We start from the raw sequence: 17,975 nt of genomic DNA, 5'->3' as shown, positions 1-17,975 counted from the left end.
GTTTGTATCTCCCCCACCTGAAATGACCAGCTTCATCAGAGAACGTGCAATTCTAATCCAGAAAAACTAAGAAGGAAATAGTGAAGCACAAGGAAGAGCATGGAGGTCTAGCCAAGGTTCCAGTGCCAGAGACTTGACGTGGCATGTGTCCCTCACTTGCTGTGAGCCGGAAGGAAGAACAGCTTTTGCCCTAGCCACCCCCTCAGATCTGGGGCCAGGTGGGAGACAAGGCTGGTTGCCCCCCCTGCTCTGGCTGCCTTAGGGTGGTGAAAAGGCATATCATCAAAGGGGTAAAGGGCAAGGAGGAGTAAAACACTGTATCCTTAAATCTTGAACACACTTAAGGACACATTCATATCACTGATCACATCTGTTTCGTATCATTGATAACATCTGTTGTTCTGGAGCAAGTGAGCCTTGCAATTGAAGCATTTGAAGCAGCAGAGGGGTACTGGACATTGCATAACCTAGAGAGAGCCTCCATCTTCCCTCCTGTGAAACCTCAGAGGGCTGGTGATCACTGGGTGACCTCAATGATGGCCTGAATACTAGTCTGAGACAAGAACTAGTGAAAGGTTAGTAACCAACCAACGCTAGGCTGCTTAGTCACGGGGTCGGGTCGTTGGAGAGGGTCCTTGCTCTCTGAGCAGAGCCCGGCCGCCTCATGCGATGTTTCTGGAGCCAAATTTCGAATATGTGATCATTCCTGGGCAGCTGAGAGCAACGTTCTTAAGTTACCTCTCAAGGCAACTTTTTTAAAAAAAGACTTTATTTATTTATCTTTAGAGGGGAAGGAGAGAGGGAGAGAAACATCAATGTATGGTTGCCTTTCCGGCGTCCCCTGCTGGGGGTTGGCCTGCAGGGAACCGGCCTGCAACCCAGGCATTGTGCCCTGACGGGGAATCGAACCGCGATCCTCTGGTTCACAGGCCCACGCTCAATCCACTGAGCTACACCAGCCAGGGCTGCAACTTTTTAAAATCTACAAACTGCCACAGGAAAATAAACAAGTCTAGAGTGAAAGCAACGCCTCATTCGCCACCGTAGCATCCCCTGTGTTTAGCACGGTGCCTACCGAAAAGCAGGTGCTTGTCGACTCTTTCCCGTGTGAATGAACGGTGTCCAGCCCCCGTCACGCCTCGGACACCTCAAATTGTATAGATCCAGCCGAATACACAGAAAGCATCCAGGTCTCACCTCAACACCACTGGTTGTTAATCCCTGGCCTTTCCCACAACTACGAACACAGTCCTAGCCACCCAAAGTGAGTGCTGGGTTGAGAATCAGCCAGATCTGCCTGTGAAGCCAAGTTCCATCCTTCCTTGCTGTGTTTTCCTCACCTCTCTGAGTCTCGGTTTCCTCGTCTAGTAACTACAAATAATCAGGCCTCTCTCAGGAGAGACGCGACAGTAAGGACCTCCCGGGGGCACTGGGTAGAGTATATAAGTGAATCCCTATGGTGCTGAGAATCTGCCTGGCTCTTTGCATACGCGTGGTGAATGCAATTAGAACCATTCATTGTGCTCAGCATCACCCGTGTTTGGCAGTAGTTGGGGGCTCATTAAATGTTAATTTTCTTGATGCCAGACTAGATGCTCGACATAAAACCAAGTTGCGATGGTGTTCTGCAGCCCCCGAGAAAGGCGACACGCTGCAATAAAAATCCCCTTTTCGTGTTTGGTGGTGTTCCAGATCAGCAACACCTCTCCTCCATGTACCACTGGGCGGGACAGTTGAATGCCACTCATAAAACTTATGCAGTGCCTCTTCCAGAGGGTCCTCAGAGCCAAAAACGGCACTGGGTTAAGTTCAGGTCTGGGCTTTGTCACTGATGCTTGTTACTCACTGACGCTCAGCGAGGCCGACAGGAGCAACGCCCTGCTGAGGCAGCACAGCCAGCCCAGGGCTTCGCTGGATAGAGACGGGTGCAACTCGCCAGGCACTCACGTGCTTCCCCACCTTTCCCAAGCTCCTTGCAGGAAGACAGGGCTTCGTGTGCAGAAGTAGCACCTTTAAAGAGTGCATTTGTGACCCTTCGGATTTCTTTTCCCCGCTCTAGTGGCCTGAAATTGTTTCAAAGGATGTGGCTACCAAAGGTAGGCCTCCTGGATCCCCAAGTCTCAGCTGGGACGAAGGCTGTCCTTCGGGCACTTTGTGAGAGTGAGAGACAAGCCTTGCTTTGGTGAACCACTAGGATGTTGCGGTTCACTTGTCCCTGCATCACAGCGTAGCCTAACCTGCCCACTCAGCTGTCTTAGTTAGTGCCTGTTCCACAGGGTTCTCGTGTGTTTGTCACAGAATGGCCAGTTCTTCTCTATTACTTAACGCACACACACACACACACACACACGCACACTACATTGAAGTCTCAAGGAGACTGTTTTTCCTATCACACACGATGGCCCAGCCCTAGCCAGTGTGGCTCAGTTAGTTGGGCATCATCCCACATACTGAGAAGTCATCAGTTAGGTTCCCAGGTTGGGGCTCGTATGGAAGGTAACCAGCCGATGTTTCCCTCTCACACCATTGTTTCTCCCCCTCTTTCTCCCTCCCACCCCCTCTCAAAAATATGCCCAGGAAGATGATTACAACTTAATAGATTTGGCCATTTCTCTTGTGATGGGCATTTTTTCCCTCCTTCCCTCCCCAGGGGGAAGGGGGAGATTGATGACAAATCTGCAAGAGGACAAAATGGCGCGAGATTCTTCTTTAGTGCCAATAAACACCTTCTGAAGTGTTTTTTTCTAAGGGAAAGGAAGAAGACACTCCTGTCACTAATGCTGGTCGTGTGGCCTTTCACATACAAAACCTTGAACTCTGGAGCGGCACACAGAGCCAGTGCCTCTCTCTGTGCCCCGCTGGCTTAGGAACTTGACACAGACTCTTAGGGCCCTGCACCTAACACTCCAGCACTGTGGTGTGGCCCATTCCGGGGCCCTGGTCCATGCTGCCGCGGCTTTCAGTCCTAGCCTGGCCATCTACTGTGTAACTCAGGCAAGTGAATTGCTTGAGTCCTTCATCTCCTTATATATAAAATGGATACAAAAATCTCTCCCAAGCAGGGTGGTTGGGAGAATGAAATAAAATACGAGGTAGAGTATGCAACATGCTTCGTTCAGAGGTTAGCATATAGCAGGCATTCAATTCGTTTGTTTCCTTCCTCCATACCAACTTCAGAGTTCGGTCTAAAGTGCAGGCACTGTCAAAAGTTAGTGTAATATTGGAGACAGTGGTAAGACCCTGCAACAACACCTGTGATATTGCTCCAGGGGCCAAACAGGAAGGGGAAGTCAAAGGGTAAAGCCAAGGAGGAGGGAGGAAGTGGACCCAGGTTGTACACAAAGGCCAGAGGCCCAGACGATGCAGCAGAGCTGGGCCAGGGAGGCACACAGTTGGGAGGTTTGGCTAAGAGACTCTGAACCGGGAACAAAGCAAGCCTGAGACCGGAAGTTTCCCTGGCCGCTTCCTGTTACACAAGGGTCCAGTGACTTTTTTCTCAGGTGGCAGCAAGTACCCGCCACAAGGGGCAGCAGTGAGCAGCAACTCTTACTTCACTAACTTGTGCTGACCTGGAGCACAGGCTCTGGTGAATGGTCTCATTCTTAGAACCAGCCAATTGCTTGAGAGACATCCGTTTCCAACCTGCGCAGTGGGCCGGCCCTGTGCTGGTGCTGGGAACGTGGAGACAAAAAGAGGACACGCTGTCTTGGGGTGGGTGGGTGGCACATAGTTTTCCAGGGACACGGATGTGCAAACAGATGAAAGTCCCCATCCTGAGTTTCTAAGGGTTTATTTCCAGGGCACGCCAGCCTCTCAGAGGAGAGGGTGAGTATCTCTGTGGCAGGAATGAGGCGGTTTTGCTGAGTTTGGGAGAGGAGACTTTCCAGAGAAAGGGGCCTACGACAGGGGAGGAATGAAAGAGAGAGAGGGTGGCAGTGGGGCGTGGGGATCGGTCCTATGTGGCCAGAGTGTGGAAACACAGCGGAGAGGGGGTGGTTATAGCGCAGCGTGTCTCGTGGTAGAGGCCAGCTCCTGAAGAGCCGCCATGCCGGGGGGGGGGGGGGGTGTNGGGCTGGGGGGGGGGGGGGGGGGGGTTTGGACCCGATCCTGTGGGTTGGGAGTTACTCGGTGGCAGTCCTCAGAGAGCATGGGACTTATTGTTTACGCCCATTTAAACAGTAATTGATTTGGAATGCCTTTAGACTGGGCGCAGGCTTTTGACTTTGACGTATTGCCCAGCACTGCCTACCATGCCGCACCTGACCCCTCACTCTGTGAGCTACCTGAAAAGCCTGTGGTGGCTACTTGGGTTTGCCCAGGTAGCTACTTGGGTTTGTGACTCCTGGGCAGCCCAGGACCAGGGGAGGTTTTAGGAGAGCAACGAAACATGGTCAGATTGGGTGTTTCGGGCGCACAGTGGGGAAAGAACGGTGACAGATGCCACAACATGCATTCCTTCTAACAAGACTTCCTCTTTTCCTCTTGTTGAAAAGAAAGGTGTAAAAAAAAATCAGCTCTGGGAAAATGTCTGTTCACTTTTGGGTAGCTAGGCCCAGCATGACTTCCCTCTCCTATTTCAACACACAGAGATTCTCTCCTTTGTTCAGTTCTGCTTATCAATTAAACAAGTATTTATTGAGCAACCACTCAGCCTGAGCTAGGCGTTCGTTCAGGTGGCAGAGGGTGGGGGGTGGAGATGTGGGAACCAAAGTGAAAAGCCCCCTTTTCCAGCAAGCCTGAGGTCTCCTCATGGCACCAAGACACATGTGAGACCACCGGTGGGCAGTACACAGAGCAGGCTTCCAAGACACGCGACGACCTCACAGCACAGACAGCCCGTGTTTGGGTGTGCCGGCAGGTGAGTGCCGGGCTGGGCGGCACCAGCAGAGGGTCTTCACACCTTCAGTCTTGTGGTGCTGCAAGCAAGCCGCCTTCCCCTAAAACAGGACCCTCAAGCTTCTGTCATTAAGCCATGTGCCGAATCTGCGTGGTCTTTGGCTGAACTGAGCAAGAAAGCGCCATCATTTCTACCTTTTTTCGGTAACTGACACATATCTTCTACATCCAGAAACCCTGAAGTTGACGCCCCAGATCCACCAGGATCAATCAGTGCACCCTCCCCGACCCTGGAAGGCCTGCAGGGGGGTCTGATTCCAACCAAAGCCTCTGACAAGGCCCCTTCTTCCAGCTGAGGGAGACCAGGTGACTGGCCAATTCAGCACAAAGGACCCAAAGCTGCCCCTTCCCTGGCTCACCTGGACCCCCAGGGCCTTAAATCCCTAAGTTACCCTCTCACCCCTGGGAGCTCGGGGACTGCACTCCGGCTTTGGAACTAGCTGAAGTGAAGCCGCTGCTGGGCTCCGTGGATGCCGCATCACTCCCAGGGCGGGCTGAGTGTGTGTGAAGACAGCCTAAGTGGCCGGTTTCCTCTGTCGGAGCCCTCCTCCTGGTCACTGGGAGATGGCCCCTTTCGCGGGGTGGGGGAGGAGGCTCCTAGTCAAAGATGTCCCTCAAACCAGTGACTCAGAGGAAGCCTCTTGGCAGAAATACGTTAATGATGACATGAGAGTACCAGCGGCATTTCTAGGGCATTGCCTCCCTGTCAGGAGCTGCGCTGTCTTTCTCGGGTATTGTCCCTGCAGTTTGCACAGCCAGTCACCTTAGGAGTGGGCACTCTGCCTCCCCAAGCCCAGCCAGGCTGCCTGGGTGGGACTAAGACTCCAGGGCAGGGGCAGTGTCTTGGTCGCCTTTGTATCCTTTTCTCCCCACCCCCTCACCGCCCCCAACTCTGAGCACAGTGCCTTATAGACTAGGAGCAGAGAGATGGCAAGTCTAGGACAAGAGTGAGGCAAGCACATGAAATTTAAGGAGGCACTCCCTCCTGGGTGCTGACTCTGTACTTCATGGGAGCCTGAGAGTGAATGCCACCTTAAATTTTGCACACTGGCCACCATTGTTTGCTTCACCCTAGTCTGGGCCCTGGGTCCTGGGCTGGTCAGACAGGTGTGTGTGGTGGGGGGGGGGGTCCTGCTCCTGTTCTTCAGTCCTGTGACTGACCTTCCCCAGGCTGTGCCTCAATTTCCTCACCTGTAAAGTTGGGCTTGTGACAATGAGGAGGGTCAGTGAGAATGTGGAAAAGTCTGAGTCCTCACCCAGCTGATGGGGAAGGGACACGGTGGCACAGCTTTGGAGAAGAGTTTGGCAGGTCCCAAAAAAGAGACACACAGAGTCACACAGAGTGACCCAGAAACTCACTCCTAATATCTTCCCAAGAGAAAAGAAAACATGCCCACACCAAGACTGCACACAAGTGTTCACTGCAGCTTATTGCAATGGCCAAAATGTGGAAACGACCCAACTGTCTTCTACTGAATCGATAAACAAAACGTGCCCCCTCCCATTCTCATGTTGAAGCCCAAACTCCAGTAGCTCAGAATGTAACTGTATTTGGAAATAAGCTTTTTCAAGATGCGATTAAGTTAAAATAAAACCATTGGGTGGGGCCCTAAACCAACCTGACCAGTGTCTTTACAAGAGGAAGAAACTTGGACAAAGACACCAGGGATGGGTGTACGCGGAGAAAGGACCATGCGAGCACACAGAGGGCTTGGCCACCTGTGAGCCACGGAGAGAGGCCGCACCACAAACCAAACCTGCAGGAACCTTGATCTTGGGCTTCCGGTCTCCAGAACTGGGAGGAAACAAATGCCTGTTGTTTAAGACACCAGCCTCTGGTATGTCGTTACAGCTGCTTTGGCAGACCAGTAAATGTGGTATATCCACAGGACAGAAAATTATTTAGCCATAAAAAGAATGAACTATGGATTCATGATGCAACACAGATGAACCTAGGCTCCGTGAAAGAGGCCACACACAAAAGGCCTGTACAGTAAAAGCAAGTCTATATAGAGAAAGTAGGTTAGTGGTTGCTTAGGGCTGCAGGGCAGGGGGCTGAATGGAGGGGTGGAAAGTGACTACCAATCATGGACATAAACCTGGGGATGATGGAAATGTTCCAAAATTAGATTGTGGTGATAGGTGCACAACTCGGAAAACATACTAAAACTCGATGAATTGTACACTTTCAATGGGTGAATGTTAAGGTATGTAAATGACACCTCAGGCTGTTTTATTCTTTTGAAATGGGGCCATTGCTCATACTATGTGAATGTTGCCTGGCACACGGTTCATGCCTGATATGACAGACTTGGCGTTTCTTATTGCGCTCAAATAAATATCTGCTGCTCAATTCAAAGTTGCCCGAAGTGCCTCAAAGTTCCTTTATTTTTAGGGGAACTCTGGGGAAACTAACCCTGGCAGTCACTGGTGATCTTGTGTCCCTAAGCGACCTGTCCCTGACCACACAGGACTCCCATCAGCCACCTCTGGCTGCAGCCTGCCTGATGTGGATAAAACTGCTCCAGTCCTGGATTCTGCCGCCACAGGTTGGGGTTCTGGCTCTGCCCTTCCCACGATCTGCTCAGCAGGGTTGCTGTACAAATGACCTGGGCTGTGGTGGGAGGGGCGTGGAGCCTGCACACAGTTGGCCTCCATAAAAAATAGGAAAGGAAACCTGTGCATGAGAAAGCCCTTTGTCAAGCCCTGAAGGCATGCCCATTCTTACTGTGATCCTCAGTGCTGGCTGGTGGCTCCACCCCCAGTTCTAATCAGTGGGGAGGCCACAGCCCCCGGAGGGAGCCCCAGGTGCTTGGATGGCAGGGGAGGCAAGTGTAGTGTAAGACTGTTGGGTTTCCAGAAACCCTGGATGAAGGACTTCCCTACTCTATGCGTCTTTACCTGTTGATGGGAGTAAGAGTCCCCACAGCTGTTAGGGGTGGCAGGAGCTACCCACACAGAAGCACTCAAGGATGTGGGTGCCTATGCCGTGGCTGAGAGCTAGCTATGATGGTTGTTGCAGCTGCTGCAAGTGCCGAGTGACTGTGACCTCCCCGAGGGCAGGGCCATTGTTTTCTTCCTCTGGCAGGTGCTCAGTGAGTAGAAAGGGGAAAAGAAGGGGGAAGGGAAGGTACTGTGGCGGAGCTGGCTGGTCAGGGAAGGCCCAGGGCAACAGAAGGAACTTAAGCAAGACTGTCCAGAAGAGGAAACACAATACTCTGCCATGTGCTCGTGTGACCTTGGGTGAATTCCCTTACCTCTCTGGGCCCCAGTTCCTCCGAACTGGGCTGGGTGACCTCTATTCCAGCTAGAACATTCCCTGATCCTATTAATGCACCACATTGCTATCATTCTCATTCCCCCCACTGTCCCTCCCCAGGGAGCTCAGAAGACATTGGACTTTGCACCAGGGGACGCGCAACCCCACTTCTAGAAGTGCTGAAGTCAGGCCATGCCCACGCTCAGCCCTCAGTCTTTGGAATGTCTGCCGGAAACCCAGGGACTGATCCAAAACTGTCTCCACTGTGGCTCTGTGCGCCCAGGAGCCCTTGCTTTCCAGAACGATGCGACTCTACCAGCTGCCCTGAGCTGCGTGGCTCTGGGAGAAGTCGCTGTGTGCTCAGAATCCGTTTTGTAACACAAAGCTCCCGGAAAGAGACTACTGGGCCATTCTCCCCAGGACAAAACCCTGGCACTCTCTGTCAGGGGAGGTAGGGAGAAAAAAAACCGTCTGCTTCTCTCCCTCCTGCCTGCAGCCGCCACCAGCCCTTCCCCCAAATTTCTTGGCCAAGGGGCAGTCCCTTTTTCCAGCTTCTAGCTGTTGGTCCGTGTCCCTCCACTCCACTGCACCACACAAAAAAGCAAATACCGCCCCCCACCCCAGCCCTGCTAGTGCTGACATCCTGGCCTCTCCCTGCTCCCTCTGGGTCACCGCCCACCATCAACAACTTGGCCATGACATCCAGCTCTGCCCAGGCTGTGGGCAAATATCTTAAAGGAGCTGTTTCCAAAAAGATAAGAGTGCAGTGCAGATGCAAACAGTTTCTAGATCTCCTCCTCCATAGGCCAGGAAGATCTCATGGGGACTCTGGGCACACCCGGGGCTGGGGGAGCCTGGAAGGGCTTTGTCGTTACAGCGATCCAGCTCAGCCTTACATTTTAAGAACAGCGGGAAAGTAATATCAGCTGAAAAGGGTTTTCTGTGCGCTATTTAACTAAATGGCTCTACAGCTGGAGAGGGCCACAGGCAGACGTGTTATGATTCATGGGCTCCCAATTACAATGATCCTCTGTGATTGTATAAAAACAGCACCACAGCCATTCTTCACCCTTCCAAAGCCTGCTCCCTGCATCCCCTTCCCCCATTGGCTGGCAGGGCTGCTGAGCATCCTGAAAGTTGCACCCGGATTCTCCTCTGTCTCCAACTTTGCAGCATTCAGCCCGTTGGGATTCCTTCTCTGCAGAGCCAAGGAGGAGAGGGTGGAGAGGGTGCAGTGCCCCCTGGAGAACGTTCTGTTAGAGACACGGACAACGGCGCTGGAACTGCCTTTGGGGAGGGGGAAGGGTGCTAAGGATAACAGGCACAGATTTGGAATTCTCTCCTGTTCGGACTAAATTCACATCACAGGCACAGGCACGCACAGACCCCCACACCTCTCTCGCAGAAAAGCAATCAGACTGTCCAGAAGCACGTCCTCCCACACTCCCTCCAGGCTGTGGTGGGACTGGCCTCCAGAAGACTTCAGAAAGACCTGGTGCCTGCTACGAGCTCTGGAATCAGGGTGATCCCGGTTTGAATGCTGGCTCGGCTGCCTTCGCTCTGCGACCTTGAGGACATGCTTAACATGAGCTCCCTGAGCCTCTGCCTTCCGGTCTTTGAAATGGGTACGTGGGGCTGTATCCTTGCACAGGGTGCACTCCTCACGGTTGAACTGATGATATAGTGGAAGTGTTTGGCCGGGTGCCTGGTACGTACAGAAGTCTCCCTGCCTCCCCCCCAGCTCCCCATCTCAGGTTTTGCTTTTTTCCATTTCAGTTACTCGTGGTCAACGGTGGTCTGAAGATATTAAAAAGACAATCCCAGAAATAAACTATTCATAAGTTTTAAATTGTGTCCTGTTCTGCGTAGATGATTAAACCTCGTGCTGTCCAGTGAATTCATGCTGTATGTGCTCCCCCCCCCCCCCCCCACGGAGCGATCAGATTGGCTGCCCAGTGCTTGTGTTCAAGTCGCCCTTATTTTACTTAGTAATGACATCACATTCACATCACACTTGTTATAGTTGTGATGGTTGTTCTGTTTTATTATGAATTATTGTTGATCTTTTACCGTGGCTGATTTATAAATTGGGCTTTATCATAGGCATGCCTATACAGGAAAGAGCAGTGTGCATAGGGTTCTATCCGTGGTTCCAGGCATCCACTGGGGGTCTTGGAACGTCTTCCCCACAGATCAGGGGAGACTGCCGTAGGAGGTACTCAGCTTTTGGGAGCTGTTGCTGTTCTCAAGATGATGAGACCATCATCTTGTGTGTCTGTGGCGTGTCTAGGTGTGTAGGGAGCTTTGTACTCATTCCACCTCACCAGCCAGAGTGGACAAGGCTTGGGGTGTCAAGATGGCCATGGGGGGCACAAATGTCAGCCCTGCTGAGAAGTGCTTTCTTGGACTCTTTCTGCAACACTGATTTAAACCGACACATTTCCACAACCCATGCATGCATGCTTGCTGCCTCCTCCTAATTTAGACTTCTGGTCCCTCCTCAGTTCTCTGCAGATGTTTCTGAGCCCAGCAGCTGCAGCTGCAGGCATCCAATCAGGCCAAGGAGAACCTGTAGCCCAGGAATTCCATTCACCTCTTCCCCGCCCCTCAGGACAGCAGGCTCCTTCTCTCTCCCAGTTTGTCCTGGACCCCCAACCGGGAGGATTCTCTCCCAGAGAAGGAGCTACCTCCATTTGGCCACTCTCTGAGGCCCCAGGCACACAGGAATCCACTCCCTACAGTGAACTTGACAGCAAATGGTTCCCAGACTTGTGCTGGTTCCCCCCTGCAAGGTAAACCCCACATGGCTTTCAACCCAGGAAGGCGAACCCAGCATGCGCATCCCACTTTCCCACCCCAAACCAAGCCTCTGCACCCAAGTGAATGCCTGGGTCACACTCCTGAGTATCGACCCCCCACGGATCAATAGCACAAGCTTTTCATTTACTGCAGATTCTAGGTGTTAAACACTATCACAGAGAAACACTGTGTAGTGAGATTTAATCTCCAGTGAGTGTGTATGGTAATAGTGGGCTGGAGGCAGAGCAGAGAGAGGGAGAAGGTGTGTGAATTGTGGCTTTTAACGAGCAGCCTACCCACCAGGGGGCAAAGATGGGTGTCAGCAAGACCCTGGCCCTGGTCTCCTCTGTTCCCTTTTCAAGTTTGGGTGGAAACTGACGTGCAGTTGTCAGGACGGCTCTTCTCCCGGGGGGCCTGCAACACACACGTGCACACGTGCTCACCCTACTGCCAGTTCAACCCCTCTGAAACGCACGACCACACACGCAAGAACAGGAAACAGACTGTGGGTGGGTATTCTTAAAATCACAACCTGTTTGATGTAGGGTGAAGGCCTTCAAGGAGGGTGGAGGAAGGGAATCAGGAGGTGATCTTCTCGTTCAGTTAAAAATGAAACTACCTTGTCCATGTGAAGAACAATGTCCACTTTACTGTCTGCCACAGACACACGTCACAGCCAAGCATCCTCTCGGAACTGTGTGGATCTGACCGCGACACAGCACGCTGCAGTGCCCGCACACTGCACCCGGGTCTCCCTGCCACAGTCCGGGAGAGTGCACGTGTGCGTGGGGAGCGCGGAGGAGAATAGCAATGAGGTGGGGACAGTCTGGGTCGTGGAATCTGTGATACGATCTATGCATGTTAACAACCACAAAGTCACGTCCTACAGGTGATGGCCGTGACCACGATGGCGGTGGTGGTGATGGTGGCGGTAACAGGTCAGGTTTATGGAGCACAGCCTGTGAGTTAGGTCTTTGCGGGGGCCCTTTTATACATTTCTTGTTGAGCTTCACAACAACCCTTCGGGCAGCTAGCCACTGGCATGATCTCCATTTTTGAGGGACCAGGAAATGCAGGTTTAGAGAGGCTTAGAGGGGTTTAGAGAGGTAAGTGTTAGCCCAGAAGAGTCATAAAGCTGATAAATGGAGCCGAGAATCAGGGATGTGAGTCCTTGCTGGAGGAACCCAGCGTGGGAAGACAAGCGGCGGTGCCTCTGAAGCCCTCTGATGTCATCCTCTGCATCTAAGGTGAAGGGTCACGACCAAATGTAGTGTTTGGGGACTAACTGGTACCCCCTTCTACACGTTTCAGTCCCACTCATTACAAAAGGGGAGCTAGTCACCTCCTGGTAACAGCTGACCAGGGTTAATTTTGGATTCTTATTCACAGGACCTAAAAGAACATCTCCCCCCATCCCTCGCTTTGATTGTATGCTGGCTTCTTTTTGCCCTCAGGGAAAACTGGTGCCCCAGTCGGACACTTTCCAGAACTCATTTGATTTCAAGTAAGAACCAAACTGATTTGTTCACACAGAGCAGAGTGCTGTCAGTCCCCCCTTGCTATGCACATCACATTCCCTCCTCAGCAACCTGCCTTGGCTCCCCAGTACCCCCTAATCTGATGTCATTTCTTTGACAACTTCCCTGCACCCCTTCTCCACCTCCCCAGGACACACACAGCTCCCACGATGTGGTTTTCATTTTGAATACCTTCCTTTCTCTTCTCATCTTCATCTGCCAACTTAACAGCTGTTCCTTCACTATTTGTTCACAGCAGCAAAGTGCCTAACTAAAAATAATTGATTTCCCCTCATCGGATAGGTTTGGGAGACAATGAGCTAAGCTGTGGTCAATGAGCTAAGGACAGAAATCCCTTAGAAACGAGTTCCTTCCTAGAAATAACAGTGAAGCCATACTAGGTAAACACTCTTTGTGCCTCACTCAACCTACTTTCTCTTTCCTCGAATGCAGATGTGTGGCCTGGAGATGCAGCAGCCACCTTCCCACCCTGAGACCAGAGACCCGGGGCCAATGTCTATACTGTAAGGATGGCAGAGTAGAAAGGCAGAGTCTAGGTTCCCACTGGTACAGCTGAGGCATTATCCCACACACCCTTCACGTCTCGACACAATTGAGCCCCCATCTGGCGAAGTCATGGGTGTCAGGGTTTCTCTTGCTAGCAGCCGAATGCAGTGACGTCTGACATACCTCCAGACTTTATTCCTCCTCATCTGTGGGTCATTTTGGATGCTACCCATGCTAGGATACCCTCCATGGCTCTTCCCCTCAGAGACGACAATTGCACCCTTTATTGTGCTCCCCTGTAGCACTTTTCTCAGCTACAGCACCTATTTCATCCGCTCGATGCAGCCTAATGAGCTTCTGTCCCCTGCCAGTCCGCTCCCATTCCTGAAGGGCGAGAGGCCCCATCTCAGCAGCATTTCCGTAGTGTCTGGAGCGGTGCCCTGCGCCAGGGCATGGAACACACGCGGCGCTCTACCTCCTAGCTGTTTGGTCTCGGGCCCTAAGTTAGAGAACCTCTCTGTGTCTTGGCTTCCTCATCTACAAAAAGGAGACAGTGGGAGTACTTAGCTCACAGAATTGTCACCTAGACAAAAGAGTTTCATCATACTTAGAATGGCTCCTGGCTTATAGAAGTGCTTAATGACTTGCAGGCTCTTATTAATGTGACGGAGATCATAGTTGCTGAAGGGACAAAGAAATCGACACTTAGTTGCTAGATAAATGAATAAAGGAATGAATCACAGGAAGAGTCCTATGAGTTCAGACCAGAGGGCAGAGGTCACTGCCCTCTCTCTCCTGCCTGTGCCTAACCCTCTCCTTTCCATTCTGAGTAGGTCTTCCCACATCCAGGGAGCTGCGGTAATAGGCGGTTTAAAGCTAAAAAGGGAGGCCAGGCTTCGAGCACTGACTTCACTTTTTGCTGTGCAGCACTGGACAACTTTCTTCGCCTCTCTGATCCTCAGTTTCTCCAACTGTACAGTGAGGATAACCGTACTAATCTCACAGGGTTACGGTAAGAATGGGACGATAAAGCATGCAAGATACATAGCGCTGTGCCTGGCACGCTGAACTCTGAAGTGCTAGCAACTGTCATCAAACACTGTCATTATTTTTCTTGTCAAATGTGTGGCGGCGTCCCACCGAGTCATGTGGCCCTGACATGAATGAGGCACTTGGGGTAGAGTCACCTTTTGGCCCTATGGGGCCTGTCAAGATAGACTGCATTCGCGTCGGGGAGAATACCTTTCTTGAGTGCCAACAAACAGCTACGTCATTTTAATCTTTTCCTTTAAGTGGGAGATTATTTAATATACAGCAGGTGCTCAAATGATGTCATTTCATTATAACATTGATGAGGGGGAAAAAGAAAAATCGATTTCTGGCCCAGGCTGCAGTCTGTGTGGAGTTTGCACGCTCTCCCCATGTGTTTTCGGGTTTCTCCCACATCCCAAAGATGTGTATGTGGGCTGAACTGGTGTGTCCACATTGTGCCAGTCTGAGGGGGTGAGAGGGACCCTGGGATGAAAGGATGGCTTTGTGCCTTGTTCCCTGACCTGCCGGGACAGGTTATGGCCACCGGTGACCCTGAACTGGAATAAGTGAGTTGAAAAACAATTATCTTACTTTTATTAGTCTTTCCTAAATGAATGTAAAGCTCCCATGTATTTCACTGTTTAACACTGGAACTGTTTTGGGATCTTTATTTAGAAATTTGGTGAGGTTTCTGTGATTAGAAATAGGCTGTCGGCACTTAATTCTTGTTTATGTCAATTAGCCTAGGGTCAAAGTGGTTTCCTTATGAGTCGTTTCAACTAAAATTCACAGTTTCCGAACTGCTGACAAGGTCAAGTGAAAACTTACTGTGTGTGATTTACCTTAAAACCTTGGCTGCTGAATTTTCCCCTTAAGAACTAGCTGTTAACTTCAGGTGGATCCTTAGTTGACATTGAACTTGGCTATAAGGTACCAGGCACAAGAGAACAATCAAGGAGCAGAGCTTTTAAACAGCCATGATATTCCCACAGTTCACAAATCTACTTATTGTCAGTGACACATTTCAATCTTGCTTGTAGAATTTGCCCCTTTTGGCCTTAAAAGAGGACCGGTATACAGCGCTATATAACTTTTCCTTTAAACTTAAATTAAGCTTTTATGTTAGACTCATTCACGCACTTGACAGCTCCATTAATTTATTTTCACTATAAAACATGCCATTTTACAAGCTATTTATTCCACTTGGTTGTCATCCAAATGCTTTTTGACGTTACTGCCCTGGGACTGAACTGTTTAAACTCAGAGCCCTCACTGATAGAAAGTCACTGTTTGAAACCTTGAAGAACTCTCAGGACCGCGCCCCCGTCACTTCAACAGGCATTAATTTCTGCTCTCTATAAAGGAGCGAGAGTGTAGGTGTGTGTCTATCCGAGTGTGTTTTCAGAGGGTCATTGTGTGCGGTCTGAGTGAACCAAGGGATGAAGGAGAAGGATTGTTGCCCCTCAAATCCTGCCCAACAGGGCCTGACTCAGACCTGGGAGATGCTAACTCGGACAGAGAAAGGGATCAGAGAGGAGGTTGGGGGAAGAACTCTCAGGCCTGAAAAGACTTCGTTGTCCTGGGGCCCAAACTCCGCAGCGACTCTTTCAAATGGGAGGGGTCCAGAGAAAGTCAGGATTTGCCTACCATCCTCCTCCATACCTCCGGACAAACAAAAGGCCCGCGTGAAACAGCTGAGGGCAGAGACCCCCACTGGCTTGGCCGCCCATCGATCAGGTGGAAGACTGAGCAAATCACAACTTGGCTTCCTCCAACTTTTCTCCCCAGACCAACAAACCACCCTCCTCGCCCCTCCTCTGCCTCCAAGCACTGCACAACTACGAGGCCAAGGAAACCGTTCTATGATGCTCACTGGTTTCCAACTTTCCGCTCATCTCCGTCTCCGCAGCCTCCTGCACAGCGGCTGGGGAAAGGGCAAGTTTGCAAAGGCGAGTCGACCAAGTCCTGGGGAAGCCACAAAGAAGCTGCCACACCGACAAAGATTAACCTCTCGTGGGGCAGACGCAGAGCGCCAGCTGCTGTTCCAGGGACGAACGTGGGCTGGGGCTGGCAGAGGCGAGCTGCGGGCGTGGGTCAGCCTGCGGCGGGCGGTCAGGCTGGGAACCCCGCGGTCCCCCGCAGCCTCTACCCACGCGGGTGCCCCAGCACCTGAGCGGGGCGTGGGGACAGCGCCGCGCTCTGGCCCTGCCCGCGGCAGGTAGCTCGGGCGCCCGCCCGCGCCGCGCGCCCGCTGCTTGCAGCCACCAGGAGAGACGAGAGAGGAGAGGCAGCCTCAACCCACGGCGTCATGCTTCCTGCCACCACATTACGGCGAATCGTCACCAGGCGAGGGGAGAAGAGGGGAGAGCGGGGGGAGGGAGGGGAGCAACACACGCAGCCCCCCGCCTGCCCGAACCCGCCGAGACGGGGCCACGTCCCGCTGGAGTCCCTGCGGGACCTGCCCCGTTTGCACAAAGCGCCGCGGCTGGGCCAAGAAGGGAGGGAGCCGGCCACGAAATAAATAAATAAAAACAGAGTCGGGTCTACGTAACGCCCTGTCGAAAGCGGACGCCATATTTTTTTGTGGCTTATGTCGACATAGGGAAACGTAGACATGTTTTTCCTCCTCCTCCTCCTCTCGGGCTGGCTCCCATTTATCCAAACTTGTAATCAAAACTCTTTAAAAAAATCTCTCCCCCACCCCGGATCTTCTTATTTCCTCCCACCCGCAAAAAGAGCCTGCACCCCCCCCTTTCCGCACCCCCTTCCGATCACAAACCCGGCCAAGTCCCATTAACAACACATTTTCGGGAGCCGCGGCGGCGACGGTGGCGGTGGGAAAGTTGGGCTGGAGTGGCCGACGCCGGGCGTGCGGGGCTCGGGGCTGGCGGCGCCGGGCGGGGGCTGCAGGGCGCCGAGGCGAAGTTTCTTACCTGCGCCGGGGCTGGGAACGCGGGGACCCGGGCTGGGAACGCGGAGACGCGGCACGGGCGTTCCAAAATGGAACTCTGCTGGCTGCCCCCACCCACTCCCCACTCTCCACCGGGCGCCCGGCGCGGGCTCCGTGGGAAAGAGGGGGAAAGCCAGCCCGCCGGACAGACAGACAGAAAAAGCCCTCGTACGGAGAACAGTGGTCAAAATTTTAAAAAAGAAAAAAAAAAGAAGGCAAAAAAAAGGGGGAAAAAAATGTCTCGATCAGTGGGGAATCTACGCCAAAACCCACATGATCTGTAACGTCAGCATGCGTATTTGCATACGATACCACCACCCGAGCTGCCACCCGGGCTCGGGTTCCGCAGAAAGTTACAAAGTGAAATTCAGCCCCCTCCCGAGACGCCGGCGAAATGTCATTTTCAGGCGGAAGCTGGGGTCGGGGGGACGCTAGACCTAAAGGCGCTGGTTCCTAGCCAAGGTGGGGGGCGGGGGGCAGTAAATTAACTTAGAAGTCCGAGCCCAGTAACGGAGTCGATGGAATTTCTGCGAGGGGAGGAGGGGGAGGTGCGAGCGAGATCATTGAATATTAAGCAGGTCCTGGCGCAGCGGCCGAACCCTCTCGGTGCAATACCCATTTTCTTTATGAAAAGTTCAAGGTGTCACTGATGAGCTCGACAAACTGTTGATCCTGACCACGTGGAGTGGCGGACTGAGGGACCACGGGGCGCGGCCGCTCGCCCTGCGCTGCGGCACTCGGAGATCCCGGGACCCCGCGCCTCTTCCGCAGCGCTAGGGGCAGCGCGCGGGTGGGGCGGCGGAGCGCGGAGGGCACTGCCTGCGTCTTCTGTCGCCTTCGGGCTCAGGGAAATAATAACTAAAAAAAAATGTTTTTAAAGCGAGAAACATTTTATTCCCGGAATAGTAATGAGAGGGCTTGGGGTAAGGAGGCTAAGGGAGGGGCGGGGGAAAGCTCCTAGTTATATAACGACTTAAAATTGGGTGACTTTTGCTAGGGAGATTCCGAGATTTCC

The 17,975-nt window shown here is 52.4% G+C and overlaps 1 protein-coding gene across 1 annotated transcript in view; it reads right to left on the bottom strand.

The window, feature by feature from the left end:
• The window catches only part of ZHX2 (zinc fingers and homeoboxes 2), a 137,673-nt gene extending 120,200 nt beyond the window's left edge, over positions 1-17,473 (bottom strand). The window contains exon 1 of the mRNA XM_037048466.1: positions 16,944-17,473. The gene's annotated coding sequence lies outside the window, so the exon portion shown is untranslated. The remainder of the gene's footprint in view (positions 1-16,943) is intronic.
• Positions 17,474-17,975: the final 502 nt, after the last annotated feature.

The sequence above is a fragment of the Sturnira hondurensis genome, unplaced genomic scaffold (genome assembly GCF_014824575.4).
Source record: "Sturnira hondurensis isolate 20B ecotype Veracruz unplaced genomic scaffold, ASM1482457v3 Scaffold0006413, whole genome shotgun sequence".
NCBI classification, from domain to species: Eukaryota; Metazoa; Chordata; class Mammalia; order Chiroptera; family Phyllostomidae; genus Sturnira; species Sturnira hondurensis.
This window is presented reverse-complemented; position numbering and strand designations above follow the sequence as displayed.